We start from the raw sequence: 18,993 nt of genomic DNA, 5'->3' as shown, positions 1-18,993 counted from the left end.
GCTATTTGCTGGTGAGATGCCTTGCAAAAGCTCCAAGTCACCAAGTGCTGCCTGGAAGGCACCTCCAAGACAGAAGCCTCAGGAAGGCTGCAGGACGGCAAGTCCTGCGCTCGGGCTCAAGGGCTCCTGCCACAAGGACAGGAGACTCCTGTCAAGGATTGGGCTCTGGCCTCGAAGGCTCCTGCAGAAGAGAAGCCTCAGGGAGACCACGGGTCAGCAAGTCCTGTGGTCTGGCCTCGAGGTCACCTGCAGGAATAACGCCTGGGAAAGGCTCCGGGTGGGACAGGAACGAGGGTGCTGTGCGGGGGCTCCTCACGGCACCGCTCTGTCCCGTTCTGCCCCGTTGCCTGTTCCCAGCAGCCGGGCAAGCTTCTATTTCCCACGTGTCACAAAGGGCCCTTGGACACCCGTTCTATGCCACAGTGACCGTGCTGCACCGTGTCACAAAGGGCCCCTGCACACACTGCTGCCTGCCCTGGGGCCGCCCCCAGCCCAGCCAAAGTGGCCCAGGCTGGAAGGAATGCCTGGCCCCAGGTGTCTAAGGCAGCCCCACAGGATCTTTAGGAAGGGCTCAGAGCATCAGCAAACGCTGCCCTGCTCTGCGGGCTCAGGGCAGCAGAAGGAGCCCCAGGGCTGCCGACGCAGCCGCGCTGGGAAGGGCACGGGGCCTTCCAGGGAAGCTGGCACGGCCTCCTTGGGACACCTCCCGGCTGGTGGCCATCCTAAACCCACGGGTGTGACACTGACAAGGAATGTGTGGGCCAGGGCACGAATGCTGCTCTGAGCCCTGGGGCCCGGGCAGCGCTGACAGCAGCAGCTGTGGCAGAGTCCCTGCCCAAGCAGAGCTGCCACCCCCGAGCCCTGGCAGCGCTGGTGCCCGTCTCCTGCCCCAGAGACCTGTGCCCCTGGGGGGCTTCTGTGCCACAGGGAGCCAAAGCCCACGTGCATTGGGGGCTGATGGCAGCAGCACCTGCAGCAACTGCTGGCAACACTTGGTCTCTGTCAGAAGCTCTTACTCTGTGCTGGAATTATTTTCTCATTGAAGTCATTTCCTGCACCACAAACACATCTTTGCCATGAAGACACAGAAGAATCTGGCATTAAGGAATCCTCACTTCAGGAACGTTTTACTTCCCATTGCTCAGCTCAAGTCGTTCCAAAATTTGCAAACTTCCCAAATTTATTGGGATGGCCTGAGAATGTGACTGGTCTACAAGTTTTTGTCCCATCCTGAAGCAGCAACTCATTTGCCTTATCATCCATTGAATGTCACTTTAGAAAACATAAGACTACACAGAGCCAAAAAGAAGACCATTGTTTGATTTGCAAATGGATTTTGATGAAGGGATGATAATCTCCTAATTTTCTTAAGGAATAAAAACTCTCAAGGAATGAAAGACCACTCAGTGTTACAAGAGTAACCCAAACCAATGAGTAGATGGCAAAAGGGCTGATCCTCCCCCAGTACAGATATCTAGGTGGCCAATAAAGTACAGCTCTCCCCTCTTGTTCCCTGCAGGGGAAAGAGAACCATGAATAGAAATAGTCACAGATATTCTTTCTGCCCTCCATAACCAAAGCTGTGCCAAAGCATAGATGCTGCCTTCAAACTGACTCAAATTCCAGCCCAGACCTCTCACCTTCCAGACAACTCCTTCCCCAACACCCCACCAACACCTACCCCCCAAAATCCCACAGAGAAGCCCTCAACACCTCACCAGGAGCCCCAGCTGTGCCCGTCCCTCTGCAGAGCTTTCCCAGCCTCCAGCAGACGCCCTGGTTCCCTGCACGTGCCGTGGGCTGGCACTCAGGAGGATCTGCTCCAAGACCTTCCCCGGTGGCAGCTCAGGCTGCCAGGCCTGTGGTTCCTGGATCCCCCTTCCCAGCGAGCCTTCCTGGGCACGGCTGTTCCATGGGCACCTCTGCGCTCAGCTCGGACTGCTCCACTCAGCCAGGGCTGCTGGGAAAGGATCCAGAGCAGCCTGGCCAGCTCTTTCTCCAGCTCCCTCTTCACTCCTGGCGGAGGTAGAACAACTGGTGCCACAAGGAGTGGGCAGCATCAGGCAGCTCTGGGGAGGCGCCTCAGCACTGCTGTACCCTGAGGGAACACTGCTGGCCATGCCCTGTGTGTATCTGCAAAAGCTTCCAATCAGCTGCCTCAGCTTCCAGGGCCTCTCTTGGCCAGCATCCTGACGTGGATGCAGGGCTGCTGCCAGGCACTGCTGGGACCCAGCGGGACAGGAGCGGCTGTCTCGTGTCCACGGAGCAGCCCTGACACAGCCAGGGCCATCCCGAAAGCAGACAAACGCTCCTGGGTCAGCAGAGAGGAGCAAGGAGCACTGGGCTCCTCTCATGGGATCTCAGCTGGGCTCACTCCACCACACGCCCCCATTTTGAGGCTGCTGATGCCCAGCTGCCAGAAATGCCCACCTTGTTCTCTCCAAGATGCACAGGGAGAGCCAATGAGCAGGACACCTTGGGAGGCCTTTTCTGAGGCCAGGCACACACCAAGATCAGCCAAGGCTCTCCACGCTGCCTGGCCCACACAGCTCAGCTCTGTGCTGGCCCTGGGCCACAGCAGCTCCCACCAAGCAGGAGGCAAATGCATTTGGCCAAGAGTTGAAACACAGCAGACAGGAAAGATGTGGAAAGTGTGTGTGCAAAGGCCTTTTAATTCACAGCTCTCACAGAGAGCTTTGGGGCTCATGGCTGGACAGAGATGCTCCTGCTCACACCTCTGTCCAAAGGAGGGGAACACACCCTGCTGCAAGTGCTTGGGTTGGTCTCTGCAGGTCCAGGCGGATGCCAAACCTGCTCTTCACAGCCTTCTCCCTTGCCCTGCCCCTCTGCCAAGTGCAAGAGGCCTCAAGGACTGAAAGGAGCACAGAGAGACAGAGGGGGACACTCGCACCTGCCTCACTGGGAGCTCCCTGGGAAGCACTTTCCTTGAGAAGCAAGCCCCTTTCCTCCAAAGGCATTTCCCCAAATGTGTGGCTTTCCTGGGCAACACCAACACACCCTTAAGAAAATCTGGCAAGGCTGAATGACTCCAGGTCCTTTCAGGACGGGCACTCCAGCTCTAGCTCGTATTCCCCCAAGTGTGTGTCCAGGTGCAGGTTCAGAGGTGCAGCCCCAGGCCCTCTACAAACACAAGCTGCCCGCTGCCTCTTCCCCTGCCTCAGCTCCTGCCTGTGCTCACAGCAGCAAAACCAGGCTGTTTCCAGCCAGAGCCCAGAGCCCTGTCCCCACAGGAGGCTCTTGCCAGCACCTTCCAGGACTCTCTGCTGTGCACGCAGCGCTTTTCATGCCCGCTCCCAACAGGCTTTGGAACACAGAGCACAACCTGGCTGGCTCTGCCACCAGCACAGCCCAAACACAGGCGGAGGAAGAAGCAGCAGGGGTTGATTTGCGGCCATGCCCAAGAGAAATTGGAAGGGTGCCCTCCCTCTGCTCTCCCTTGGTTGGCTTTCTGACTGGCTCTGAGCCTGGGGCTGCCATTCCTCACTTGTGGGGACCAGAACCACAGCCGGGATCCCGGCACTGCCTGACAGCGCTCCGGGCACCGGCACGGCCGCGTGTCCGAGTCTCGGGCACCGTGCTGCTGCTTCATTTGCCCTTAGGCACACCCAGAGCTCCCTGCTAAGCCCGGATGGTCTCTGGTTCTGCCCTCTTCCTGATCCAGTGCAGGGATGGAGCACTGCTGTGCTTTCAGGAAGCTATTCTTGAAACCTTCCAGCATTCCAAGCTCCTTTGCCCTCCGTGGATGCTTGACATAGAATCCCTCTCAGCAGGGTTCAGAGCATCATCAGGTTGGCTCTTCAAAAGTCCAAGGGCTCCAGGGTGCTCAGAAAGATCTGGAACTCCACAGTGCTGTACAACTGCACCTTCACCACAGGAACCTTTCCATCCTGATCTGCCCTCATTCCTCTGTGTCTGTGCACAAAACACAGAGTGGGAGAGAATGGCAGCAGGGGCCTGTGTGTCCCAGGGCCCCGGATTTGAATCACTCCAGCTCCACAGAGATACAGGTAAAGTGAGGAAGCCAAACTGTTTATTAATGGAAGGCGAAGCAAAGGGATGAGCTGGGAGGGAAGAAAGGGGATGGGCACGGTCTGAAGGCTGGAGGGAGGGAGCTGTCAACAGGGAGGGAGAAGGCAGGAGCTATGGGAGCTTCCCACAGGCTCAGTTGTGCCAGTCATCAGCTGTGCCTGGAACTCCAGCTGATCCCCTCTGGTCTCCAGGTGATCTCACCTTCCAAGGGATCTGGAGGTCTTAAAGAGACACTGGTTCTTCTGAGCCAGCAGATGAAAGTTCTGCAGCTCTTCCCTCAAACATCACCTGAACAAATGTGCTTATGCAGGAGGGGCTGTTGTCTTCACTCAGGGCTCAAAGGGCTGGAAGAGAGAGGAACAGAGCCATGGTCAGAACGTGGATGTGCAGGAATCCAAGGAGACCTTCCTGCCAGAGCCATCCCACCCAGCTCTTGCCATGGCCGCAAGAGAGGAGAGGCCAAGGGGATCAGCTGCAAGGTGCTGGCCATGAATCCCCCTGTCTGCATCCCTGAAATCTCTGTGTGCTCTGCCCACGCCACCCCTGGTCCACACAGGGAGCAAAGCCCACCGCAGCCGGGGCAGGGATTGCAGCTCCTGCCCAGGCATTGCAGCTCCCCCAGCCAGCCCCCGCTGACAGCCCACTGCCCTCATCACCCTCACGGAGGGCCTGGAGCTCTTCCTTCTGCCCCATCAGGAGCACCCAGGCAATCCCTGGGAACACAGGCTAACCAAACTAAGGCTGCCCTGGCTGTTATCCAGTTTGCTTTATGGCTTAATGAGGTGAGGAATTCATGGATCTTTAACTTCCTCTGGAAGGCAGGCACATGGATTCAGAGCTATCACACACTAAGGGTATGGTTTTGGGGTTACTTTAATAATGGTCCTTACTGTGAGGAAATGACACAGGGGCACATTTTTTCCCAGCCCTTCACCCAGCTCTTTGGTTCTGCCCCACCAGTTTTCAAAGGGTTCAGATCCACTCTAAATGCTAATGATATCATACAGTGGCTGGTGTTGCTGATAGGCCTGTTACATTTAGCATTCAGAGATAAGGGAAGATTAACCTGGATAACCACACTGACACCTACCCCAGAGACAAGGGATGCTGCTGCCCCAGAGGCTGACCCTGCCCCACAGCCCACCTCAGAAATGAACCACCCAGGTTGGATGAGGGTTCTAATGAAAGAGATGGGCCAGGTGCTGAAGGAGTACATTTCCACAGCTGGTGAAAAGCCATCCCCCTGCCTCAAAGAGGGAGAGTCTGATGGTGCAGCAGTGGAACCCACAGATGTTACAACTGTCCAGGTTCCAGCTGAACTGCAAAGGCAGTCACAGCCAGCAGCAGTCGCCCTGGTGGAAACAAGGAGATCTAAGATGAAATCAGAGCACCCAGATGAGGATATGAAAGGAGAGCCTTCCCAGCGCCCAGGAGAGGCAACAGTTGAGGTCATCACCGAGTCCCTGACGTACGAAAGTCTCCGTAATCTGCACAAAGACATTGTATGACAGGGACGTGAGGCTTATACAACCTGGCTACTTTGGGTCTGGGACCTTATGGGTACAGGTGTCCAGCTGGATGGGGGTGAGGCAAGGAATTTGGGACACTTGACTCAGGACTCAGGTATGAATCTGATTTTTGTAAGGGAGCCAAGGTCCCTTTCCCTCTGGGAGTGGCTTTTAATGAGTGTCAGAGAGAGGTTTGTCCACAGGGAGAGAATGCAGGACCAGCACCACAGAATGTGCTCTGGAAGATTCTTGAGGAAGGGATCCAAGAGCTGAGAGAAGTGGCAGTATGGGAGGTACTCTTTGGGAGGGATGGACAGCATGATAATGACCCCAACAAGGTCAGGTGCACAGGGCAAATGTTGTGGAGTCTGGCAAATCTGGGGCCAGCTCAATACACCACCTTCATTGCAACAATTAATGCCAATAACAAACGAGAGTCAGTGGGTTCTGTTGCCAACAAGCTTAGAAATTATGAGAGTGTGATCAATGGCCCAATGCAGGCTCACGTCTCTGTTGTGGTCCAAGAAGTCAGAGAGGAGATGAGGGAGATGAGGGAGGAGGTGAGGAGGAACAGTTCCCACATTGCACCAGTGTGAGTCACAGGCCCCAGAGTCAGAGCCCAACGTTCCCCAGCTAGAGAGAGAGGGTACAGCCCACGGGCTGACCTGTGGTTCTTTCTGCAGGACCATGGGGCAGACATGGGAAGGTGGGATGGAAAACCCACTTCTGTCCTGGCAGCACGGATGCATCAGCTCAAGGAGGGAAACACTAATCGAGGGAACTCAGTAAAGTGAAGGTAGCCCCAACCTCCCATGACTTGACTGCTGAGTACGATCCGTCAGATCCCCTGGAAGGTACCTTGACCATGTATACCCAGGGTTAGAGGGGTCCTGCCTCTAACCAGGAAGAGATACAGGAAAACCGGATTTTCTGGACGGTGTGGATCCAATGGCCTGGCACATCAGAGCCACAAAAATACGATGCCTTAGTTGATACTGGTGCGCAGTGTACCCTGATACCATTGGGACATGTGGGGGCAGAACCTGTTTCCATTGCTGGGGTGACGGGGGGATCACAGCAATTGACCCTGTTGGGAGCCCAGGTGAGCCTGACTGGGAAGGAGTGGCAGAAACATCCTATTGTGACTGGCCCTGAGGCCCCGTGTATTCTGGGCATGGATTTCCTCCAGAAGGGCTGTTACAAAGACCCAAAGGGACTCAGATGGGCTTTTGGCATAGCTGCTGTAGAGGCTGAGAACATCAAGCAGTTGAACACTTTGCCTGGACGATCAGAAAACCCATCTGCAGTAGCTCTCCTGAAGGTGGAAGAGCAACGAGTGCCAATTGCCACCTCGACAGTGCACCGCCGGCAATATTGAACAAATTGAGATGCCGTGATCCTCATCCACAAAATGATCCGTGAGCTGGCGAGCCAAGGGGTGGTCAGCAAAACCCACTCACCCTTCAACAGCCCCATCTGGCCTGTGCACAAGTCTGACAGAGAATGGAGATTGACTGTGGACTATCGTGGCTTGAATGAAGTGACTCCACCACTGAGCGCTGCTGTGCCGGCCATGCTGGAACTCCAGTACGAGCTGGAGTCCAAGGCAGCAAAGTGCTTTGCCACTATAGACATTGCTAACGTGTTTGTCTCCATTCCTCTGGCAGCAGAATGCAGGCTCAGTTTTCTTTCACCTGGAGGGCTGTGCAGTACACCTGGAACTGACTGCCCCAGGGGTGGAAGCACAGCCCCACCATCTGCCATGGACTGATCCAGGCTGCACTGGAAAAGGGTGAGGCTCCAGAACATCTGCAATATATTGATGACATCATTGTGTGGGGGAAGACAACAACACAAGTGTTTGAGAAAGGGGAGAAAATCATTCAGATTCTCCTAAAAGCTGGTTTCACCATCAAGAAGAGCAAAGTCAAGGTACATGCTCAACAGATCCAGTTTCTGGGAGTGACATTGCAAGATGGATGGCATCAGATTCCCACCAATGTCATCAACAAGATCACAGCTATGTCTGCACCATCCAGCAAGAAAGAAACACAAGCTTTCCTAGGCACCATAGGTTTTTGGAGGATGCACATTCCTGAGTACAGCCAGATCGTGAGCCCTCTCTACCTGGTCACCCGCAAGAAGAACACTTTCCACTGGGGCCCTGAGCAGCAACAAGCCTTTGCCCAGATCAAGCAGGATCTCGCTCATGTGGTTGCCCTTGGCTCAGTCAGGATGGGACCAGAGGTGAAGAACGTGCTCTACTCTGCAGCCAGGAACCATGGCTTGTCCTGGAGCCTTTGGCAGAAGGTGCCTGGGGAGACTCGAGGCCGACCACTGGGATTTTGGAGTTGAAGCTTGTCTCGGTCCCCCTGGGTTCCTCTCAGGAACCCTCGGCCAGTCCCGAGTCAGCAGACACCGGGGGCAGCCCTGACACGGCCGACAGCGGGGAGACACCCTCTGTGCCCCGAGGGTACTGAGGGCACCTGGGCTGGTCGCCTTTGCAGCACAAGAGACACCAGAGACATCAGTAGAAGATAAAGGGCTGACTCTTAGCAGGGGTTAATCCAAGGTTTTATTCTAGGAGTCCCAAAGGAGCACCTGCACCTCAGGGTCCTCCTGCCCACAGCCCCAGGAGATGTTCCAAGGTTACATTTTAAGGGAGGTGGAAACCCAAAGTAGAGAACATTTTACCAACCAAGAAGTGACCCTAAGGGATGGGTACTGGGGGATGGACATTTAGGACAGCGTATGGGGCAAGGCTTGGGGGGCTGAGCCCTGGCCTCTGGCTGATCACTCGACATCCTGGACCGAAGCTTCTGGATGGAGGGGATGGGATGCTGAGTGATTGACAGAGAGCCAGGGTGGGGGTTTGGGGATGATCTCAGCAAGGGAAAGGGATTACACAGGTAAAGGGAGGGGGGTACCATCTGGGACAAACCATTTGGGAAAAATACGGGGATTCAAAAACAAAACTTTTACAAAATATTACAAAGTATAAAAACAACTACAACACACCACCCAGATCTGGTGTTTGCTGCACAAGTGCCCAGATCCAGAAATTTCCCGGAGCTAGCACAGCACAAGTCCAGCAATTTGCTGGCACAGAAAGCCAAAATCTGGCAATTTCCTGACGCCAATACAGGTGCCCAGACCTGGTGTTTGCTGCCACTGCCAGTGCTCAGATCTGGATATTTCCCTGTTCTGGCAGAGCCAAGTCCAGCAATTTTCTGACAAAGAAAGCCAAAACCTGGCAATTCCCTGCTACCGTCATTGGCAATGCCAAGATCCGGTGTTTGCTGGCACCACCAGTGCCCAGATGCAGGAATTTCCTGGTGCCGGCACAGCCCGAGTCGAGTAATTTTCTGGCAAAGAAAGCCAAAACCTTGCAAATAGCTGGTGCTGGCCCCACCCAGACCTGGTGTTTGCTGGCACTGCCAGTGCTCAGATCCAGCAGTTTCCCAGTGGCAGCACAGCCCAAGTCCAGCAGTTTGCTGGCACAGAAAGACAAAACCCGGCAATTTTCTGGTGATAGCACCAGCACCACCCAGATCTGCAGTGAGCTGGCACCGCCAGTGCCCAGATCTGGCAATTTCCCTGAACCACCACAACCCAAATGCAGCAATTGTCTGGCAAAGAAAGCCAAAACCTGGCACTGCCCAGATCTGGTGTGTTGGGGTTGGTTTAAAAGAAGAGGGAGACCTCGGCTTAAGGCCATGGGAAAACCCTCTTTAGTTGGGGTCAGCAGGAGCTCCCGCCCATAATCCTCCTGTTCAGTTATGCAGATTGTTACTAGAAAGTTCTGAGTTCTCTTTGCTACCACTGGTTACTTTATACTGCAAAAATTGTAATATTCTTAATCCTTCCTTCCTCTTGGATCCTTCCCTCAGATCCCACCTTAACCCCTCCCCATAAATAAATGGATAAATATCCCTGCTAGACCCTGGACCCAGGCTTTTTTCTGCTTTGCTCTCTGTACTGTGCATGCCGTCCTGTTTGTTGTGTTTGCCTTCATTAAAGTTCTGTTTCCAGAGCACCAGATGAAAGCAGTCTCTGTCTGTAAAGTGGCCAGAGCTGGTTCTCAGGGAAACCACTGGTCAACGGTCTGGACGAGGACCAGAAGGTTTCACTGGTGTTTGCTGGAACCATCAGTGTCCAGACCTGGAAATTTCCCTATTCTGGCACATCCCAAGTGCAGCAGCAATTTACTGGCACAGAAATCCAAAACCTGGCAACTTTCTGCTACTGGCTCTGGCACTGCCCACATCTTGTGTTTGCTGCGCCAGTGCCCAGATTTGGAAATTTCCCGATGCCAGCAGAGCCCAAATCTGGCAGATTTCTGTCGCTGGCAACGACACCACCCAGATCTGGTGTTTGCTGGCAGCGCCAGTGCCCAGATCTGAAAACTTCCTGGTGCCAGCACAGCCCAGGTCCAGTGATTTGCTGGCACAGAAAGCCAAAATTTGGACATTTACCAGGTTCTGGCTCCAGCACCATCGAGATCTGGTGTTTGCTGGGACCGCCAGCACCCAGATTTGGAAATTTCCCGATGCCTTCACAGCCCAAGTCTAGCTAGACTAAATTTGGTTTTAGCTAGCTTAGGTAGATAAGTTCCTGGGACTGTGACTTTCCTTTTTCTTGGAACTGTTTAAACCTGCTCTGGACTGAAAACCCAGAAAAACACCTGCAGCTCACACCTGTGGCCCACCGAGCTCTGGGACGCTGCATTCCAGCACCAGAGGGACTTAGAAGAGACCGAGTGTGCCAACTACACCCCACAAAAAGGACTTTCTGAATTTGCCATCTCTTCAGCACTGTCAGAGGTTTTATTTAATATTATTCATTTTTCATGCTTGTGAATACTTTACTTGTTAAATAAACTGAGGTTTTTTCACTTTTCTCGAGGGAAGACTTTTCCTGAACTCATAGGGGGAGGGGCCACTTGAACTTGCTTTCTAGACAGATCCCTTCTGGAGGTTTCCTCCCAAAATTTGCCCTAAGCCAGCACAAACAGTCATCATGAAAATTTCACCAGCGGCATAATTTCCTGCTGGCAAATCTTGTGACAGAAGCTTGACTTTGTTCTCCATGAGAGATTCTTGGGAAGAGCAGACAGGAGAAGATTCCTGGAAAACTGAAACAGCTTTCCAGAAGTGAAATGAAAGAAACAATCCAAGATGTTTTCCTCTATTTATTTCTATGCTCCCCTTTTCCATGTTGCACTACTTCTCCATCCCAGGAATTCCAGATGCACTGCACCTCTAAGATCGGTGACTTAGTGATTTTTAGACACTCTAAAATACCATGAGCCACACAGAGTTTTCCTTCCCCTGTTTTTACTGGAAGGCAACACTGGAGATGTAAGTGCACAGTGCTGGGGCCAGGTAGGAATCCTACCCCAAGGGAAGGTGGCCTGACAGTGTTTGACCCTCAGCCAGGACAATGCAGAGCAGCAAGCGAGGGGATTGCTGTGCCAGTGTGCAGGAGTCAGGGCTCTGCACCTGGGCTCAAGGCTGCAAAGTTCCCGTGTTTGGACAGACTCAGGGGCTGTGCCCGGGGCGCGCGGGGCTCGAACGTGGGGCTCGTGGGGCGAGCGGGGAACGGACACGGGGACGCCCCGGTGCTTCAGTTGCAGCGGCGGCAGCGGCGGCAGCAGCAGCGGCGGCAGCAGCAGCGACAGCGGCAGCAGCAGCGACAGCAGCAAAACAGATATTTTAGATCACTCTTTCTTTCTTTCTCTTTCTCTTTCTGTTTTTCCTTCTGTTTTTCTTTCTCTCCCTTTCCCGCGGTCGGGCACCCTTCTCTCGGGGTCCCTTGCCCGGCGTCCCTCTCCTCTCCCCGCCTCCCTCTCCCCTGCCGGGCCGGGCCATGCCCCCGGCCCGCCCCCGGCCCCGGGCGGGGCTGCCCCGTTCCCGGCCCCGCCCGTCCCGCCGCGCTCTCGCCTCCGCCCGGCTCTGGCCGTGCTGGCGGTGGCGCTGCTGGGCGGGCATCAGTGCCGTGTGCGGGGGCGGCATCGCCGCCCTTCGGCTCCGCCTGGCCCGAGCCCGGCCCCGGACCCGACGTGGGGTCCAGTCCCGGCCCCGGCTCGTCCCGGGGCCTGCGGAGGACACAGGCGGCGCTGCCGCTCCCGCCGCCTCCGCTGCGGCTTCCCCAGCCCGAGCTCCGCCGCTCGGCAGCGCGGCCGCCGGCCCCGAGCCGCCGGGGCCCGGGGCGGGTGGGGATGCCCGGCCCGGGCCGATCGGGGAGCGCTCGGGGGCCGTTGCTGGCCCCGGGCCGAGCGCTGACAGCCGCGTCTCGCCCGCAGGGAAGGCGCAGGAGGCCCTGCAGGAGCGGTACCGCCTGGGTTCGCTGCTGGGGCGCGGCGGCTTCGGCAGCGTCTGCTCGGGGACGCGGCTCTCGGACGGCGCCCCGGTGAGCGGCGGGGCCGGCGGCGGGCGGAGGGGGAGGAGGAAGAGGAGGAGGAGAAGGGCGGAGGATGGAGCTGGGCAGGACGGGCGGCGAGCTCAGCCCGCTGCTCTCCCTCGCTCGCAGGTGGCTATCAAACGCGTGCCGCGGGATCGCATCCGGCACTGGGGCGAGCTGGTGAGTGAGCGGGGCCAGCGGCAGCAGCCGGGCCGGGCCGGGCGGCGAGGAGCCGGGGCCCGGCAGGGTGGGAGCCGCCGGGAGCCCTGCGGGGAGAGCGGGCGTGGGCTGAGCGGGGCGTGCAGAGCGTCCCGGGCTGGCTGAGGGCTCCCAGAGCCCCGGCACGGCCTCAGCCCCACTGACGGCACCGCGCTCCTCCCGCAGCCCGACGGCAGCAGCGCGCCGCTGGAGATCGTGCTGCTGGCCAAGGTGTCCCGTGGCTGTGCCGCTGTCATTCAGCTCCTGGAGTGGCTCGAGCTCCCCGACAGCTTCCTGCTGGTGCTGGAGCGTCCGGAGCGGTGCCAGGAGCTCTCGGGTTTCCTGGCGGAGCGGGGGTTCCTGCCCGAGGAGGAGGCGCGGGCGCTGTTCCGCCAGGTGCTGGAGGCCGTGCGGCACTGCACCGCCTGCGGGGTCCTGCACAGGGACATCAAGCCCGAGAACATCCTGCTCGACCTGGCCAGCGGGCAGCTGAAACTCATCGACTTTGGCTGTGGCGCCTTCCTCCAAGACACAGCCTACACCCAGTTTGCAGGTGAGCCCTCCAGGGCATGCTCCTGGGCATCTCATGGCCCAGCCTGGGTGCAGCACCGGGGCTTCCCCCTATTGCAGCCGGGATGGGATTGATGCTGCAGCCGAGTTGATTTGGGTGGGGTGTGAGGGGGGCCAGCTGCCAGCCCTGCCGACAGCCTTCAGCACCCACTGTGGCCTGGGCTGGGGCTGGAGCTGGGGCAGCCAGCCCGACACAAACCCCCATGGGGGTAGCAGAGAGGGGGGTCTGACCCCGTGCCCCGGATGGTTTGGTGTGCAGGCGAGGAAGGGCTTGGACTGCTCCACTCCCCTTGTTTGCCTTGGCTTATTAACATTTTTGGGGGCCATGCAGGTGGGGAGGAGAGTGGGTTTTCTCCACCACTGAGTGGGTTTCTCCTTTGTGTGTCATGGTTGGGCCTTCCCAGGGTTTCTGCTGCCCTCTTCCAGCACCAGTGGCTTCTTTTCCAGCCCCAAGTTTGTACACAAGCCCCAGGTGCTGGTGAGAGGGCAGCGCTCACCCCGTGTGGCTCTGGGGCAGCCCTCACATGGCCAGGGATGCTGGGGCCGGGCTCTGGGAGCAGCAGCATCCCCCTGCTGAGCTGTGTCTGTGTTCCACAGGAACCCTGTCCTACAGCCCACCAGAGTGGATCCAGCACCAGCGCTATCACGGCGAGGCAGCGACGATCTGGTCCCTGGGCCTCCTGCTGTGCCACCTGGTCATGGGCAAGCACCCGTTCAGGAGGGGCCAGGAGATCATCCGGGGGCGGATCTTGTTCCCACGATGGCTCTCTCAAGGTGGGTCCTCATCTCTGGGCATGGGGGGAATCCCAGTGCTGGGAGACAGCAGCGGGCTCGCGGGCATCCCGCTCTGGCAGCTGCTGAGGAGGTGGCACAGGTCCTGCTCTCCTGCTCTCCTCCAAACAGAGCATCCATGGGGAAGTTTAGGCCCAGCTCTGGGCACACCCAGCATGGCCTGGGCACGGGAACAGGGGGACAACTTCTCCAGCTGACTGGTGATTTCTGGTTTCTCTCCCCAGAGTGCCAGGATATCATTAGGAGGTGTTTGTCCATGCAACCCTCGGACAGGCCGTCCTTAGAAGAGCTTTTCTGCCATCCTTGGGTGCAGGGTGTTCCTCTGCCCTAGAAGATGGGAGAGATCCATGTGCACAGTTGGATCCAGGGGCCTGGCAGGTACCAGCTCCACACATCTCTTGGCAATCAGTGGCAAAGCAAACCAGGTTGGTTTTGTGCTGCCTGTAGCTCTGAGCAGGGGTCAGCAGAAGGGAACACGCAGCTCTTGGGCTGGAGCTGAGCTGGAGACCTGGGGTGGCAAGCACTGGTGGCCACCATACCCCCGGTTGTGTTTGTCTGGTTCATGGATGGCTGGGGCCCTGGGCAGAGCCCTGACAGCCTGGTCTGGCCCCAGGGAAGGAGAAGGAGCCCCTGGAGAAGCTGTACCGGGTGGGGCTGCTGCTGGAGACACCAAGGACAAGCTCAAGGATGACACTCTCTTCCTCGGCCTGGCCAGCTGAAGATGATGGACTTGGATTCTGGCACCTTCTTCAAAGCCAGGCTCCAGGCCCAATTTGCAGGTGAGTCCACAGGCAGGGGGATGCTCCCAGATCTGGGCCTGTCACGGCCTGGCCGGGCACCAAAGGTTCCCCCTTTGCTGGGGCAGATGCAATGAATCCTTCAGTCGCTGCCCAGCTGCTTTTTGGCTCTGGGCAGCTGCTGAGGGCTGGATGTGCCATGTCTGGCTGCAGGCTGGGCACATGTCCTGCCCTCCTGCTCTGCTGCCAAAGGCAGCAGGGATGGGCAGCTCTGGGCACAGCTCTGGGCACAGCCAGCACGGCCTGGGCCCCGCAGGCCTTGGCACAAGGGCACAGGAGCCCTCAGCTGATGGGCGGTTTCTGCTTTCTCTCCTTGCAGCCGGGCTCTGCGGCTGCTGAGGCTGCTCTGGGCTCTGCCAGGGCTCTGCTGGGCTCAGCCCTGGGCCCAGCTGGGCTGGCTCTGCCCTCACATTGCTCTGACAGCTCTGCATCAGACGAGCCCGTTGTGAGCACAGCGCCTGAGCTTTCTGCTTTGGCAGGTGAGTGAGACTCTGCTGCAGGCCCAGAGATTGCAGCTGGGGACACACATCCAACTGGCAAGGACCCAAACTCTCCACAGTCCCAGCTGAATGCCTGGATCTGTACAGGCTTTTTTTTCTGTCCCATTCTTCCTTCTTGATTGGCTGGAATGGTGCAGTTGCACTTTCTTCCTCCTCTAGAAGTGCCACAAGTGGGCCAAAGCTGGCGAGTGGGCCGTGCTCCTGAGGCAGTGCAGTCAGGAGGTGATGGATGGAGAATTGCCCTTCTGCACTGCCAAACCAGAGCAAAAAGCTGTCAGTGGGACTTTGTGTCTTTAAAAAATCCCTGACAGTTTCAACGGGAATGTGCAGCTCATTTCCAGGCTGAGAAGGAAGGGCATCTTCTAAAGGATTTGGGCTTTGACAGAGTTTCTATTCCCAGTCCTGCTTGGAGCTGGAAGGGCACAAAGCAATTTCCTCTTGCTTCGAGCACAATTTAAACAAGCAATGCTGGAAACAAAGCCCAAAACCTTTTAAAAGGCTGCTGAGGTCAGTAAGATGGACCCATGCCATCAGCAGATTTACAATATAAATAACTGAGTTCTCTTTTTCAAAAGATCATGTACCTCTTAATGCAAAGAATGTAACTTTGCATTTATGTTTTGTTTTTTTCACTAACATTATGTTATGTTTTTTCCACTAACACTTGGTTTTTATTCTTATCTTCTACAATTTACCTATTTTTTTCCCTTTTCCTTTTTTTTCCTTTAAATAGAAAACATGTCCTATAAAAGGAATGTCCTTTGCTCCTGGTTCCTGTGTGGAGCAGCTCCCTTCCTGCTGGCTGAGCTGCTCAGGCAGAGCCCGGCAGCTCCTGGCCCTGCAGGGCTGAGGCTTTTCCCCGTTGCTGGGCACAGCCTGATGGAGCAGCACTGCTGAACATGGCACACAGAGGGACCAGGAGCAGCTGCCTCTGCCCACCTGAGGCTCCAAGGCCCAAACTCTGAGCAGCCAGGGCTGGAAGAGACTGGCAGGATCTGATCCCTGACTCTGGGCCAGGGCTGCACAAATGACCCCACAGCAGCAGCAGCAGCAGCAGCAGCAGCAGCAGCAGCAGCAGCAGCAGATGGAGCTGACTTTCAGCACAGCCCTGCCCCTGTTCCCTCCCGTGTGCAGCGGTGTCACAGCAGCCTGAGGCACCTGGGAGCCCCCAGTGCCAGCAGGGACTTGAGATGGCAGCCCTGGGCTCCTGGAGGCTGTGCAGGGAACGGAGCTGGGCACTCCCTGTCCATGGGGAGCTTCCAGGTGGAAAAGGCTGCTGTGCCCAGGCAGCTCCAAGGGCACAGAAAGGAGGCTCTGGAGCACTGGGTCTGTGCCAGTGCCACAGTCCTGGGCAGCAGCCAGCCAGCCCTGGGGAACAGAGGGCACAGCACGAGGGACAGAAGCAGGCAAGGGCAGAGACTGGAGAGAGCCAGAGCCAGGAGCAGGAACAGCTGCTCCATTGCACTCTTGGAGAAAGCTCTGGGCTGGTTCAAAGCGCTGAAAGGCGTGAAGGGCAGAGAGGAGGCCACAGCAAACAATGCTCCTGTTTGCACAGCCTCCCCTCTCCGTGTCCCAGAAGGAATTGCATGGACTGTGTTCTTCTCTCCGAGTCGTCTCGTTCAGCATGAGCAGCTCAGCATCAGGAGCTGAAGGAGCTGAAGCCTCAGGCCACAGGAGCTGGGCAAGAGGAGACTTTCTGAGCAAATGAATGCTGCTAACATGGACCCAGCTGAATGCAGTGGATAGAATCATGGAATCACAGAATCCTTTCTGTTGGAAAAGCCCTCTGAGCTCACCCAGTGCAGCCGCTCACCCAGCAGTGCCAAGCCCAGCACTAAACCACGTCCCTGAAGTGCCAAGGCCTGGACAGCAGCCCTGAGTGAGGCCTGAACAGCAGGCCCTGAGCCCAAGGTGGCCTCTGGATGAACCTTCCAGCCAAAGGTTATCTTTGTATCTGCTCCCTAATGAAATATGCATGGTCATTAGCACTGTGCTAGATGTAGCCACTCATTAGTGAAACATGTATTGACCTTTGTGTGTTTAGAAGCTGGACAAGGCCATGAAATCTGACATCTGGCCTTGGTTGGGGCTGAATGGTCACAGTCACCTCCCTTGGTTCCTCCTGGGGCCCTGGCCAGCCTTTGGGAGGGACCCAAGAGAGGATGAAACCAGATGTTGCCACACTAGCAGTGCTGTCAGTTTGTCCATTCAGCACTGTCAGAGCTGGGCCCTCTCCCAGCGGGGTTGGAGCCTCACCTGTGGCTGGAGGCACCTGCAGGAATTGCCAGTGCCCAGGAGTGGCTCTGCAGCCCTTGGCTGTGACAGCTTCCCCAGCTGCTGTGTGGGTCTGGGCGATGGTAAAGGCTGAGGGTAACTGGGGCTGGATCTTTCTCAATCACTGCAGGCAATCTTTGGTGGGGATGGTTGGGTGCATTGCTGAGCTGCTCCTGTTGTGATTCTTTGCTGCTTTGAGCTGCAGGAAATGACACTGATTCCTTCAGTTGGTGTTTGTGTCTTTAGTGCTGACCCTGCCCACTGGCAAAACAAAACTGGCCCAGTCTGGCCAGATCCCAACAAAATGTCACTTGTTCAGTGTCAATGTGAGGAATCAGTGCCATCAGAAATTCCCAGATGGGAAGCCCTTCCCTGGAGTTCCCTGGCTCTGGAGTGGGCTGAGGTTGGAGCCCCGTGGGAGCAGTGGGGCAGTCGGGTAAAAGAGGCTGCAGCCCTGGATGGCTTCAAATGCATCCAAAAATTGCACATGGAAAAGGAAAAGAACTTGTGGGCTTGGGAAGACGGGGGTGAACTTTGTTAATGACACTTTGGAAACAGCACCAACAGAAGGAAAAATTGTTGTCACTCCCACACGGAGTGACAGACGGTTTCAATCTTGAGCTCAGGTTCATTTGTGCTAGTGATATAATGATAGTAGTAATAATAATAATAATTATAAATGAATCGTAATAGTTATATATAATATAACACAATAATTTATATTTGTATCTATGTAATTAAAAATTGATACTATTAAATAAGGCTGACAGTACTAATATGTCAGCTTTAGCTGCTCACTGTGACACTAAATACTCTATAGTAAAGGACTGGCCAAGACCCAAATGTCAGTGGTAAACTTTGAATTGGATACAAGGCATAAAGGAAGAAGGGATGAAATTGGCTATTTCTATAGGATGTGCTGATACTGTGATGCAGAATTCTTTTTCTATTACTGTGAGAAATGCAGTGATTAAGACTGCTGTGTTTTTCATATCCCAGACAAACCACAAGCTGCAGGATTGGTTGAATGAGTGAAGGGATTGTTAAAAGAGCAGTTGAAAAAATGAGGAGATGGGAACCTTTGCCCATGGAGAACCCATCTCCCAGATGTGCTCCATGCCCTTAACAATGGCCCACTGGGGAAATGGGCTTTGGGAGAAGCCAATCAGGAGAATGAAACCAGATGTTCCCACACTAGCAGTGGTGTCAGCTTGTTTGTTTAACAGTGTAAAAGCTGGGCCCTCTCACAGTGAGGTTGGAGCCTCCTTGCCTGCAAAGGTGGGTGCACCTGCAGGAATTCCCAGGGTCCAGGAGTGGCTCTCCAGTCCTTGGCTATGAAATTGTTAAAAGCACTGTGCCCAGGCATACTTGGGCAAGAATAAGAGACACTGCACCCAATATGGAAGCTTGCAAATATTCAGCCACAAGCTCAAGACACAGGATGAAAGTTGGCAAGAAACAGGCAACAAAATTGGCAGAAATGAAGGGCAGAGCCTGCTAAAACCAGTGAGGAAATTGCTGAAACAGCCAACAAGAGACTGTGCATGCCTAGACGAGAAAGGTGCAAAGGGCACGGTGATGAAGACGTCCAGCCTTCATCAGGAGACCCCCGAGGAAGACGCGGAGCCTTCCTCAGTGCCACTTCCCCAGCGCGCACTGCGCCTGGGCCTGGTGCATGCTAATGATGGTAATGAGTGCTGAGAGATCGTTTGCATAACCACACCTTTTCTAAGGAAAACCATGAATGTGCATAGAGTGTAACCATCCATTGTAATCTCTGTGTGCTGTCAGGAGGAGATATCCCTGCACACCCGGCGCTGAATAAAGCAAATCCCCCTCCCTGGGCTTTGTCTGGGAAGTGTCTCTGGGCCCCGTTTGGGGCCATCCACGTCCATGGGGTTC

General features: G+C 55.9%; 1 pseudogene; it reads left to right on the top strand.

The window, feature by feature from the left end:
* Nucleotides 1–5,426: 5,426 nt before the first annotated feature.
* Nucleotides 5,427–18,792, top strand: LOC143692979 (serine/threonine-protein kinase pim-1-like; annotated as a pseudogene).
* The last annotated feature ends 201 nt before the right edge of the window (nucleotides 18,793–18,993 follow it).

The sequence above is a fragment of the Agelaius phoeniceus genome, unplaced genomic scaffold, assembly GCF_051311805.1.
Source record: "Agelaius phoeniceus isolate bAgePho1 unplaced genomic scaffold, bAgePho1.hap1 Scaffold_110, whole genome shotgun sequence".
In the NCBI taxonomy this organism is placed as follows: Eukaryota; Metazoa; Chordata; class Aves; order Passeriformes; family Icteridae; genus Agelaius; species Agelaius phoeniceus.
This window is presented reverse-complemented; position numbering and strand designations above follow the sequence as displayed.